The following is a 12,326-nucleotide window of genomic DNA, read 5'->3' as shown; positions in this document are numbered from 1 at the left end:
GGGCAGGGCCCAGACTCACCCAGCTCTATTACAGAGGCCCCTGGGAAGACTGGAGGGACATTGCTATGCCTGACAACAAATCCTAATTACAGTGGTACCTTGGGCTAAGAACTTAATTTGTTCTGGGGGTCTGTTCTTAACCTGAAACTGTTCTTAACCTGAAGCACCACTTTAGCTAATAGGGCTTCCGGCTGCCGCTGCGCCACTGCTGCACGATTTCTGTTCTCATCCTGAAGCAAAGTTCTTAACCCGAGGTACTATTTCTGGGTTAGCAGAGTCTGTAACCTGAAGTGTATGCAACCCGAGGTACCACTGTATTGTATTCTTTTGCCCCCTCTTTTTGTTACTGCCAAACAGCCGTGTCATGCTTATAATATTTTGTTCTTGTTAATTATGCTGTTTTAAATGTGCATTTTATATTTGACTTCACTTAGCAATGTTTTCCTTGAAATGTTTAAGATTTTGTTTTTGTTTCTTGTTAACTTTGTTTGTGTTAAATGTGTATTCTGTAGTTGACCTCCGCTGTAATGTTTTATTTTGAAACCTTTTGGTATTTTGGTTTCCTGTTAATTGTTTTGCTTTGACTGTGTACTTTATGTTTGACTTTCTTCAGAAATGTTTGATTCTGCATTGTTTTATTGATGTTTAATATGCTGTACACCACTTTGAGATTTTTCTTAAAAATATAAAGTGGTATAGAAATGAAATAATAATAATACTACAACATATATTGGGGAAAATACAAGATTGCATGCTCCTTATTTACTTGCCTACATTGATATTCAACACAACAACCCTGCCAAAAGTAAGCGGTTGCAATTGGTGGTCGTGGTAAAAGCAATAACTTTAACACCACCACCACAGTAAAAGGTGATTTATAGCAAAACAAAACACAGGGCCTGCTTCCACAAGGAACTAAAAATCTTTACTTTGTTCCAATTTTTTTTAAGAATGTATAAAATGTAAATAAATGAATTACTAATAAGAATAATAAACAAATTAAAAATCTTAAGTGTGACAGAAGTGGGAGAACGGTAGCAGTATATTGGGGAATGGTGGGGGAAACCACAGAAAATTAATATGTACTTACAATTAATCGTTACTTGAGGGAGAAATGGAGACTGTCAGGGCCTAGGCCAGCTTGAGGCTTTTAGGGGAAATCTGAATGCAAGGAGACCTTATAAGTGCTGAGTTCAAGAACTACATTTCCCAAAAGCCTTTCTGTCTTCCTTAAGACTGAAAGCCAGAGAAAAATGGGGGGGGGGGCGCTGGTTCCGGGAAGTAGGGAGAGGTAAATTGGGAATGAAGTTGGGGGGGGGGGTTGCAGGTGAGCTCAGATATGAGAGCTCAGGTGGGGCCTAAACAGGTTGCAGCAACTGAGGTAAGAGAATGGGCTGTGCCATTCCAAACAGCGGGGGGCGGTCGTCATATTTTTGACTGCTCTCCTGCATTCAAAACCCAGCTTCAGTTGAAAACACAGCAAAACAGCACAGTGACCAAAGGGCTCCTTTTCTGTATTCTGGCAAATTTCTGCAGAAAGAAGATTTGTCGTCGTCCCCCTCCCCATACACACAGTCTGAAATGGTGCAACCCACTCCACCCTCTCAGCTTTCTCTGTTTCCTCTGTACTGCAGTCTCTCAAAGCCAAACCGTAAACAAGTGTAGTTCTGTTCTGATGGTCTTTCTTTCTTTCTTTCTTTCTTTCTTTCTTTCTTTCTTTCTTTCTTTCTTTCTTTCTTTCTTTCTTTCTTTCTTTCTTTCTTTCTTTCTTTCTTTCTTTCTTTCTTTCTTTCTTTTCTTCTTAAGCTTGTTTTGTAGTTTCTATAAATAAATAAATGAAACAAACAAACCCCATGTACCCACCCCAAAAACCATTCAATGCAAATACAATGTAAATAGTCCTGTGGCACACCTAGGTATGTAAATGATTTACAGTTGCTTTCATCAGTTAGGAGTCTTCTGCTGTCCACCTTAACATATTATCCCAGGTGATTGTCCTCTCCAATGTCCTAAATAAACATGTACTAGAACAGGTTAAAAATAATTGTTGATCTTCATGTTCCTGAGCACACTTAAGATGCTTCATTTGTTGCTTCATAAGGGCTATATTAAGGGACGCGGGTGGCGCTGTGGGTTAAACCACAGAGCCTAGGACTTGCAGATCAGAAGGTCGGCGGTTCGAATCCCCGCAACGGGGTGAGCTCCCATTGCTCGGTCCCTGCTCCTGCCAACCTAGCAGTTCAAAAGCACGTCAAAGTGCAAGTAGATAAATAGGTACCGCTCCAGCGGGAAGGTAAACGGTGTTTCCATGTGCTGCTCTGGTTTGCCAGAAGCGGCTTAGTCATGCTGGCCACATGACCCGGAAGCTGTACGCCGGCTCCATAGGCCAATAAAGCGAGATGAGCGCCGCAACCCCAGAGTCGGTCACAAGTGGACCTAATGGTCATGGGTCCCTTTACCTTTACCTTTAAGGGCTATATTATTCCATAGTCCATCCCACCATGCCCCGGTGGCTTCCTAACACATTATACAGACTGTACAATGAAAGCCTTGGAAGAGCCCTTGGAAGGACTTAAAATAATACTGAACTGCAATCACAGAAAGATTTGGATTCATTCATTTTGAATCCAATTACTATTTTAGAGCATGTCATTTCGATTTCCAGGGCAATAACAGGGTTAGATCATTAACACAAGTGGTGTCACCACATGTTTCCAATCCAGGTTACACTAGTTTATCTTCTAAGTACACGAGAGAAAGGAAGAACTTCAGAAGAGACCATTGAATCAGGCTAATGTCCCATCTAGTTCACCACCCTGTTCTCACATGACTAGAAAAGAGAACAAGCTACACCTTTTCATTTACTTCATTTTAATATATAAATACAGTGTGCCTCTGGTTGGTCTGAAACCTGTATGTTAAAGTAAGCACATATTTGATTAACTCATGGCTTGACTAGTTATAATTTCTTTTTCTTGCCTGCTGTAAGAAGCCAGAGATTTGCTGAGTATTGCATCTCCTGTTTTCCATTTAGTGCATATTGCTAATGTGCTCCATTATACTGTTTCTGCTTCATATTTCTGTCCATTTGTATTGAGTGTTCTGACCTTGTAAAGTGATAATTCTGACACCACTTAAACCCAATTTCAGATTTTCAGAATTCCTACCTTGTTTCTTTGTCCTACAGCTAGTTCTATCCCCTTTCTTCCCCTTTCTTCCTAATTAGGATCCTTCCTTCTAAATTTATAGAACAGCATGCTGTAGTGTCTCTAAAACCACAAACTGCCTTTTTCACAACCATGCTGGAATCTACTTGCTTGTTCAACATTACTTTTTCTTTCCTGTTTTTATTTGATCTGAGCTTTGGGGAACACCCCCTTTGCTACATGTGGCGGTTCTTCATCATATGACCTGTTACTGACCTCTCTCTGTCTTTATGCTTCTATACCAAGTAGTGCAGTCTCTTTTCAGCTTTTTGAGCTCCAGCTCCTGGTACAATAGGCCATATGGCAGAAATAAGCACACCTTCATATGTAGGGTTATGTCTGTTAGCAGTTGGATTTCACAGGCATATAGGTCGCTGCCTTATACCAAGTCTGACCACTGGTCCATCTAATTCAGTCAGTCTTGCCCAGCCTGGTGTCCTCCAGATGTATTGGGCTACAACTACCATTAGCCTGGCTAGCATCTTCCCTTCTGGCTGGTATGTGCAAAGGTGGCTCAACTTCCCTAAGGCCTGCTGGGCAGCCAGCGATCAAGGTTTCAATTGCACTATCACTTAACCAGCCTGTAGTCTTCTCTCTTAAATATGTCCTAGAACACTTTCCAGTACTCTTTATCTCAAGGTCTTCCCAATAGACCAAAGTAGTTCAATTGATATAGCTGATGGGGTGGGGGGAAACACAACATGCTTTATTATGGTTTAAATGTTAAATTTAACAATAACAACAGTCTTGTGCCATCTTAAAGATTGCAGCATAAGCTTTTGTGGACTACAATCCACTGATACATGAAATGTTTGGAGGGAAGAGGAAATTATAAACAGAGAGGCCATAGGTAATGAAATGCAGAAAAAGCACAGATGTTGATAATGCCATATATGACATTCCAAAAAACAGCTGGGTTGGTAACACAGGCATCCTGGCATTGGTGAGCCACCCATGCATGCACACACCTCCCCTCTGGCCCCACCTATCACTGACATACAGCCATCAAAACTGGCCATGAAGCAATGCGACAGTTGTGCTTAAAAAGTTCCACCAACCATGCTTTCAGCCCAAGCCACCATGAACAGGAAGATTAGTACAGGCCCAACCAAGATGAAGTCTCTTTGGCATTTCACTTTATACATATATATCTAATAGAGCTACATTTGAACTACAGCTGACGTATCTTTTAAAGGGTCCTTTATTAGTACTCCCTGAGGCGCTGCTAAAACATTTTTAAGCCAATTGCAATTGTCTCACTTGTGAAGAGAACAAACCTATCAGTTTCTGGTGAGTTGCTTCATGGAAGGTTACAGGTCTCCATAGGGACTGCCTGTGATCTTTAGAAAGTGCATTTCCCTCCAGCAAGGCATAAACACTCAGGAGAATTGCTAAATGTCACTCAGAACCGATTACTGAACACTCTGTTGTTGCACTTCTCATTTTACTTACATTATGGTACAATCTCCTTTAAGTATATGAAAATCCTTCCTAAATGAAAAAAGTGGATTCAGTCAGTTATGTGGAATAATAGTGTGTGTCACTTTTCTCAGCCTAGAGAAAATAACTTTTTCTATAATCTATATAAAAAGCTGTTATTTCTGCTCCAACAGGATGGAGCATGAAAAAGGGTTCATCTTTTTCACTGTTGTGCTTTCTTTTGGCTATTTCAAAATATTGTCTCCTGAAGTTTTAACAATACATTGTTTACACAGAATTTTCGAGATCCTGCTTTGGAACAATTTCCTTGATGGAAATTAAGGCAGCAATCCTTACCTGGAGGTTACTCCCATTGAATTTAGTTGGACTTACTCCTAAGATGTCTTGCATAAGTTTGCATTGCCAGGAATATAGGCTTGAATAAAGTGAAGCCTCTTCCTGCTGTTCAAAGTGCTTCTGCACCCATGGATAGTGGCAAGTTGCAGGGTCTGGCAGCAGTTCCTTATCCCACGTGGACTTTTGCAGGGAGGCTGTTACTGGAAAAGAGAAGTTGAATAAACCTTATTGAGGAAATGACTGTGACAAAAGGTAATACAGATAACCTTAAAAAAAAAAAAACCTTACAGATCTGTCATCTATGACACCTTGTTCACAAGCATGTTCTTTAATGAACAACAATTCAGAATGTGAACATTTCATTATTTGCAAAAAAAAAAAAAAATCCATGGAATGTTAGTCTTGTGAGGAAGCTCCTGTTATGTATATCGAGTTGCTTCCTTAGAAATCTGCTCACCTTTCGCGGTGGGCGGTGTTGCGGCTGGGCATCGGGTCATTGCGGTGATCTGGCATGGGGGTGGGAGTTTGACGCTCCCCTCATGCCAACCTCCCGCTGTGTCACGCCCTTGCCAGCCAATCAACGCTGGCAGGGGGCATGGCTGCAGGAGATTTAAACCACATTGCAGCCAGGGGCATTCTTTCTTTTGCCTCCTTGCCAGATCTCCCAACCCACCTGCCCTCTTTTTGTGCTTTGGTACGACACGACCTGGCTATGGACAAATGTTGGCGGCCATATTGTTGGGGTCGGGTAGGAATTTTTCCACTTGGCAAATTGGCACCAGCCATTTGGTTTTTGCCTATCTTGTAGCAATCGTCACAACGTTGTAAGGTTAGGCATTATGTAAGCCTTTTTTAATGGAGGGGAGGTTGTAGCTTCCACCTGCCCCTCCTCAATAAGAGTATACTGTTAAAGGGATCCAGGGGTGTGGATCCAGGGGTGTGGATCCTGTCAGATGCCCGGACATCAGCTAGGGCCATGCCACGACCTCAACAGGGACCCCTCGGGTGCCCCTATTTGCTGTATGTCATAGGGCTCCCCTGTTGGTGCTTTACTCTTAGTTGAACTCCCTGCAGATCGGTGGGAGTCAAGATACAGCCTGGCTTCACCCAATGCTTAAGCCAAACCACTCACATCTGTAACCAATAGATTTGTGGCCTTTTTTATCCCATGAGCCTAAATACTCATGTCCGTGTGTTTATTAATCAATAGGGACCTGTGGGGCATGGAGCCTCAGCATGCAAGCATGAAATTTTTGTATTATTTCATTCATATGTTCAGAGACACCATAAAGTTGATGATATTCTGCTCCTTGGAACAGCGACACTTTTGTGTGAGAGATGTTCTACACAAAATAAACATGCTACAGACTTCTAAGGGCTGTATTATATATATCAATTTATATAAAATAGATTTTTTTTAAAAAGAAAAAGAAAAACATTGCATTTAGAAAAGTAGCACATTAGGTAGAAACCAGTCCAGAAATTTGTTTTTCTTTGTAATTATAATTTCCAAAGGAGCATGCAATCTCATGTGATTCAGTCTCAACAGGGCTGTATCCCATGATTCTTTACAGTGAGGGAAAATGGCATGTAATCAAATCTAGGCTACATCACAACCAATGAGACTATGAAGGCATGCCTTTATGTCAGTCTCCTATACCTCCAATTTAGCATATCATTCTCAGTCTGAAAAGACAAAGCTGTACGTAAAGAAAGATTGTATTCCATGATTCTCAGCTGGATTGTGGTGCTGAGAACAACACCATTCTCATCTAGTTTCTTAGACCTTCTGTGAGGGCTACCATCGGATCAACATCAGTAAAATAGTGCACCAGAGCCCTGGGTATAAGAACAGGTTCCCATGGGAAAAGGCCACGGAAACTGCTTGAAATAGCCTCCATATGTCACCTGCTCCATGGGATGACAAGGATGTGCACTCTCCATTCAACAGCAATGTTTCATGTGACAAGCTACTGTACAAATTGTGGTAATTTGAACACCCTGCAATAGCAGTTAGAAATTTGGGGTACTAGTGTTTTAAGGGGGGGAGGGCTTTTTTTTTACACCCACAGTCTTAAGTGTCTTCACAAATAGTGTGTGCGTGCTGCTGCTATCAATAAATAGTGTGTGGCTTCCCTGTTCTGCTTGTTTTCCCTCCAGTCTTGCTGTAATTCTTTCCAAGAGATGGGGCAGGAGGGGTGTGTGTGTGGTGCACTCCTAGTAATAATTATATTGTTCACCCCAGAAAATGAATCCATATTAGACTTGTTAAGTACAATATCCTGGAATTCTGGGGCTGACTGTTAAGGTTCATCATAGGCATTTGTGGCAATCTATTCATACATTTTATTTCTATGAGTTGGGGAATGAGGCCTTCCAGGCTCAGGGTGGGATTCAACAGAGTCCCATCAACGGAACCCTTGTGCAAAAACTTCCGCTTGTGCAATGGGACTCCCTCCGCATCCCACCTGTGTTTCCTGAAATTAAATTCCCTCCAAGAAAGTGTGGGAGGGTGGGGGTCATTCTGTTTGGCAAGCCAAAATGCCTGTGCTAACAGAACAATCAGAAGAGTGCTATGCTGAATTCCTCCATTTTCTGAGCTGGCTTTTGAAACACTTTTTTTTTTTAAAAAAAAATCTTGATTTCTGAAATCCTATCCACCTTCCTCAATCAATATTCTTGAAGATGTGGCCAATTATTTTAATCACATATGAAACCTCTATCGTTATCATATTGTTTCCCTCCCACTTTAATCAGCCTGCTGAGGGTTTATTATTAACTGGGGCACTTCAAACAAATTTTCAATATGGGGTACAATCAAAAGACTTCCTTTCTTAATGGGGAAGCAGGTCTGCCAAGCTTATTTTGTGTTTTCTTTTTGATTTATTATTTCGCAGCATGTTGAGTTCCTTTGTCTAGCGGGGGGGGTGCGAGGGGGGGGGAGAAATAACATTGCTTTCTAATATGAACTCAGTAAAATCTTTGCATTAAAGTCAGATGTTCGGCATTAAATATCCAAAGCTAAATTGGTGTCCTCAATTTTTCTATTATAAACTTTATTCTACATAGTCATGCTTGTGCTAAATAAACAAACATTCTGTGTCTATTTTCCTAAATTAAGCATGCTTTTTCCTTATCAGAGCTTTGCTTTTGTCTAGATGTGGGAAAGCAGCTTGAAATGCTACTTAACAACATATTTGTCATGATTTAGTACGGAAGAGCGGTCAGATATTTGGAAAGGCATCTGAATTCTTTTTAAAGTGTTCATGGATGTATCTCAGCTCAACTTCTGACACTGGAAGAGCACCAGGATGCTCACAATGAACAGGTTGTGCCAGCTAAGTTTACCCTGATTCACTTCAGCATGACTGCCTCCTCTTGTTCACCTTGAACCGTAATTGCAGAGCTTGCATTTGCAAGCTGTAAAGGTGGCTATAAACTCCCAGGCTGCAAAAGGCCTCTGCCACAAAGAGGAAGATAAGAGGCAGCAAAAGTGACTTTGTGGAAAGGGTGAATCAACACTCAAGACACAAAGAGAGGACCAGTCATTGATAAAGGCATGTGTAGTACATGCCTGTGCTTGCATACTCAGAAGTAAATCCAACTGAGTTCAATGATACTTACTCTCAAGTATGGATGGCTAGCATTTAGCCTTAGGATGGGTTGTTTGAACCTGTTCGACCGCTGTTTTACAAAGTGGCTAGCTGCCTCTTTTTAAACTTCACTAGCCCTGCAACTATTTCTTTTTTCCTCTATGGCATTTCTGAATATTATTACAGTTTTCTGATGTGGCATTTTGCCAGGCATGGAGCAAAATGATGGATAGCTAGTCATGCTGTGAGCAGTTTATTGTAGTTAAGGTCAATTCTTGAATCATCTCAGCCCATTTTTTCCCATTACGCTTGAGGGGGAAAGCCCTTTTCATATTTTCCATAGTTTGCTTAAACCTTTCAATTCATTCCCTATGGGAGGGAATGAGCTGCTGCTTAGAATTATTTAAATGTTTCAGTTGATAGCATCGTATGAAAAGGTTGCTCTTAAATTCTGGTTCTTCATCAGATTATAACGCAGGGAGGCAGCTGACAGCACAAGAAGCGTTAGCAAGATCACTTTACTGATAGCAAAAAAAAAGTTTTTGGCTCCATTAATATAATGTATTAGCCATAGTCTCCCTCAAGATCAAATTCAGAAATGTAGAGCTGATGGGTTATCCCTATTCCATCTGGCTCCATGCAGTTATGACTGTAGCGTGTCTGTATTGCCAACCAGAAAATATGGAGAATTCTCAAGATTCCACTATATGGGGGGGGGGGGAGTTCTAAATATATTTTTTGCCAAATGTTGGCTCAAGCAGGGTTCTGCCACACATAAGATACAAGACAAGCCAGAGCAAAACTCAGCTACTCGACCATTCGCTTCGGAAGCTGTTATTCCACCTTTCCTACTGGTTGTGGCAGGTACATTTCTATGGTAGCCCCATGGTTTGATGGATTGCTGGACTTGATGCTTGGCCTCGGGGGGCCACATAAAAATGGGCCCTGGGCCATTGGTTGCCCACCTGTGCTTTAAACATTCAAAGTCTAATCCTGACTTCACCTATTTCCCTCCCCTACCCTCATACTGCCACCTGAAGCAAGTCTTTTCATCCTGTTCATGGTAGAACCAGCCCAGAGCTGGTTGTGGTATATTCAGTGACACAGAAGTTATCGTAAGAATCTCAGTAAAATATCTGGGAGAAACTTTGCACTTGAAACATCCACATGGGTAATGCGAGCATCACAGATGTAAAAACTAGCTGCCAATTGCCCCCCCCAAAAAAAACCCCACCCAACAACAATATTACTGACCACATCACTAGTTTGACATGAAAATTGCTTATTGATTCTCCCAAACCATGATAATATAATGTATGAATAGTGGGGAAATTCCATATTTGCTATAACACAAAAATCTGTATCATTATTACCTGGGCAGAATTAGGTTCAAAGCACACACACACACACACACACACACGTTTATACATACACACACACACACACACACACACACACACACGTGTGTGTGTAATAAGTCATTTGTTACAATCCCACTATCAATTCATATAAAATAAACGTTAAAATTGATACAAATGTATGTGAAATAAACAGAAAATTGTGTGCTTTTCCTGAGTAATTCTAATTTGCAGAAAATCAATGCAACCTGGCTACAGTAAGTGATTTTCAGCCATTTTCCATTTTCAGCCAAGCAACAGTGAAGCAAGTAATTGGGATACATCACTACTGGATATATTACAACTAAAAGATTAAGTGTATACTATTACCCCCACAAATAAAACTCATAACGCTTTCTTCGGATGAAAATACATAAAGTATATATGTACAACAGTAACCTACCCACATAACATGATTACACTTGCTTCTTAAAAATAGTGTTCTTATTCCTGCTTGCGGCTTATTCAGCACCACTGGAAAGATATTAGTCAGGTATGCAGCACGACATGGGCTAGTCAGAGATCCACCAGCTGTATAAATTGTTTACAGAAGGACTGGAAAATAAACTGCCTAGAGATCTGATCGTTACTTTAAACAAGCATTTTTCAAAGATGCTTTGGATGGCATGCAGTCTTGATACCATAGTGAAAGCTGGTAACTTAATGGTTGGAACTGCTTTCATTGCCTAATTCCAGTTTATTAGGGATCACATAGTGAATACAGGCATCTCCCCACTTATGAGCATTTGACCCACACATGACCGTGTATATCCATGGCTCCAGGAAATAAGTAAATAAATGGATTTAAACTGCAAAAATGGAGAATGGCCCAGACAGAGTGGGGAAACTGCAAAAATGACACAAAAATAGTGGGAAAATGACTAGCAACCTCAGGAACCTTTGCAACTGCAATCCCATGAGACTTTGCACTGGCCTCTGAGCCCTGTGGAGAGTTTGAGTTTGAGAAAGGAGGTTTGGAGGGAGTGATTGTGATGCAGTTTGGTGGTCTTTTGTGGAATTTTGATAGAATTTGGCTTTTTAGATGCTGTTCCCCACTATACGCTACTGCACACCTGTGTGCAGTGCCTGGGAATGTAACTTCCGCATAAGTTGGGAGACGCCTATATGGCACCATTTTGCTCATCAGATTGAGGTGGTTTAAGTTTAGGTAAGCCTCAGGCTTGCCTGCTCACCCTCCTCCTCTGAAACAGCCCTGAGGAGAGGAGCTGTTTGGAAGCTTTTGCTTCTGTTCTAGATTAACCATGCCATCAGACCTGACAACAGTGGCGTAGCGTGGGGGGTGCAGGGGGGGCCGGCCGCACCGGGCGCAACATCGGGGGGGGCGCTCACACTCGCAGCTCTCTGCCCCTACCTGGCTCCACGGGTTAGGGGGCGCAAATTACTTGCCTTGCCCCGGGTGCTGACAACCCACGCTACGCCACTGCCTGACAAGCTTGCCCTGTCATCCAGACCAAACAAATGGTGGGCAATCTTAACTATGTGGGGGTTTTTTTAATGGTAGTTTGAATAGCTAGCTTATTTTCAGTAACTCTCCTTTTTTTTTTTTTTTGCGCTAGCCAAAGGTCATGGCAACATCCAAAGAAGGAAAAAAGAAAGGAAGAGAAAAACAGCAGTCAGTACATTTGCAGTAAAACCATGGTCAAATCCACCAAAATTTCTTATTACATAGAATAAAAAGTACCGTACTTTTCCATGTATAAGACTAGGTTTTTTCCCTTAACAATCATGCTAAAAAGTGGGTAGTTCATAGGGTGGACATTTGATTGGTTGCTACTGCGGCTATTGTGCATGTTATTGATTGGGCGGGTGATTGGCAGCTTCTGCCAGTGAGGGAACAGATGGGAGGCGGATTTTGCGAAGAAGCGTGCGAGTGAGCGATTTTCAGCATTCCCCCCTTCTCCCCTAAACAACTCTGGCCAATCCTCCGCAAAAAAAAAGTTCAACAACTTTTTACTATCTCCCTTTTAGTCCCCAATTCCAGTCTTATACATGGGGGCGTCTTATAGATGGAAAAGTACGGTAATTCTCAAATAAATATGCAGATTAGATATCAAAGTCCCCATTGCAATTGGCCGCTAGCCCATCCAGTTCTTTCTTCCTAAGTGGAATCTACACACATATGAAAAATGTCCTGAAAATACTATTTTTGAAAGCATTTTTAAAAATACATTGAATTTTCCATAAGGCTTGCCATTGCCATCTAGTGTCACATTGTATATTGCACTTAAGACACACTTAAAACATTTTATTTGCAACTGTATAGCTGAGTCCCTAATCTTCCTAGCTGCCAGGGCATAAAGAGCCACCTTATAAGTCACTGAGTCATCAGTATC

The 12,326-nt window shown here is 41.5% G+C and overlaps 1 protein-coding gene across 4 annotated transcripts in view; it reads right to left on the bottom strand.

Annotated features, from left to right (window-relative positions):
- Positions 1-1,487, bottom strand: part of KYNU (kynureninase) — a 92,962-nt gene extending 91,475 nt beyond the window's left edge. For 2 of the 4 annotated variants that reach the window (XM_081929499.1, XM_081929500.1), the window contains exon 1: positions 1,091-1,487. The gene's annotated coding sequence lies outside the window, so the exon portion shown is untranslated. The remainder of the gene's footprint in view (positions 1-1,090) is intronic. The other 2 variants (XM_081929498.1, XM_081929496.1) reach the window with 2 other exon arrangements.
- Positions 1,488-12,326: the final 10,839 nt, after the last annotated feature.

Source organism: Podarcis melisellensis (genome assembly GCF_964234715.1).
Source record: "Podarcis melisellensis genome assembly, chromosome: 1".
Taxonomy (NCBI): Eukaryota; Metazoa; Chordata; class Lepidosauria; order Squamata; family Lacertidae; genus Podarcis; species Podarcis melisellensis.
This window is presented reverse-complemented; position numbering and strand designations above follow the sequence as displayed.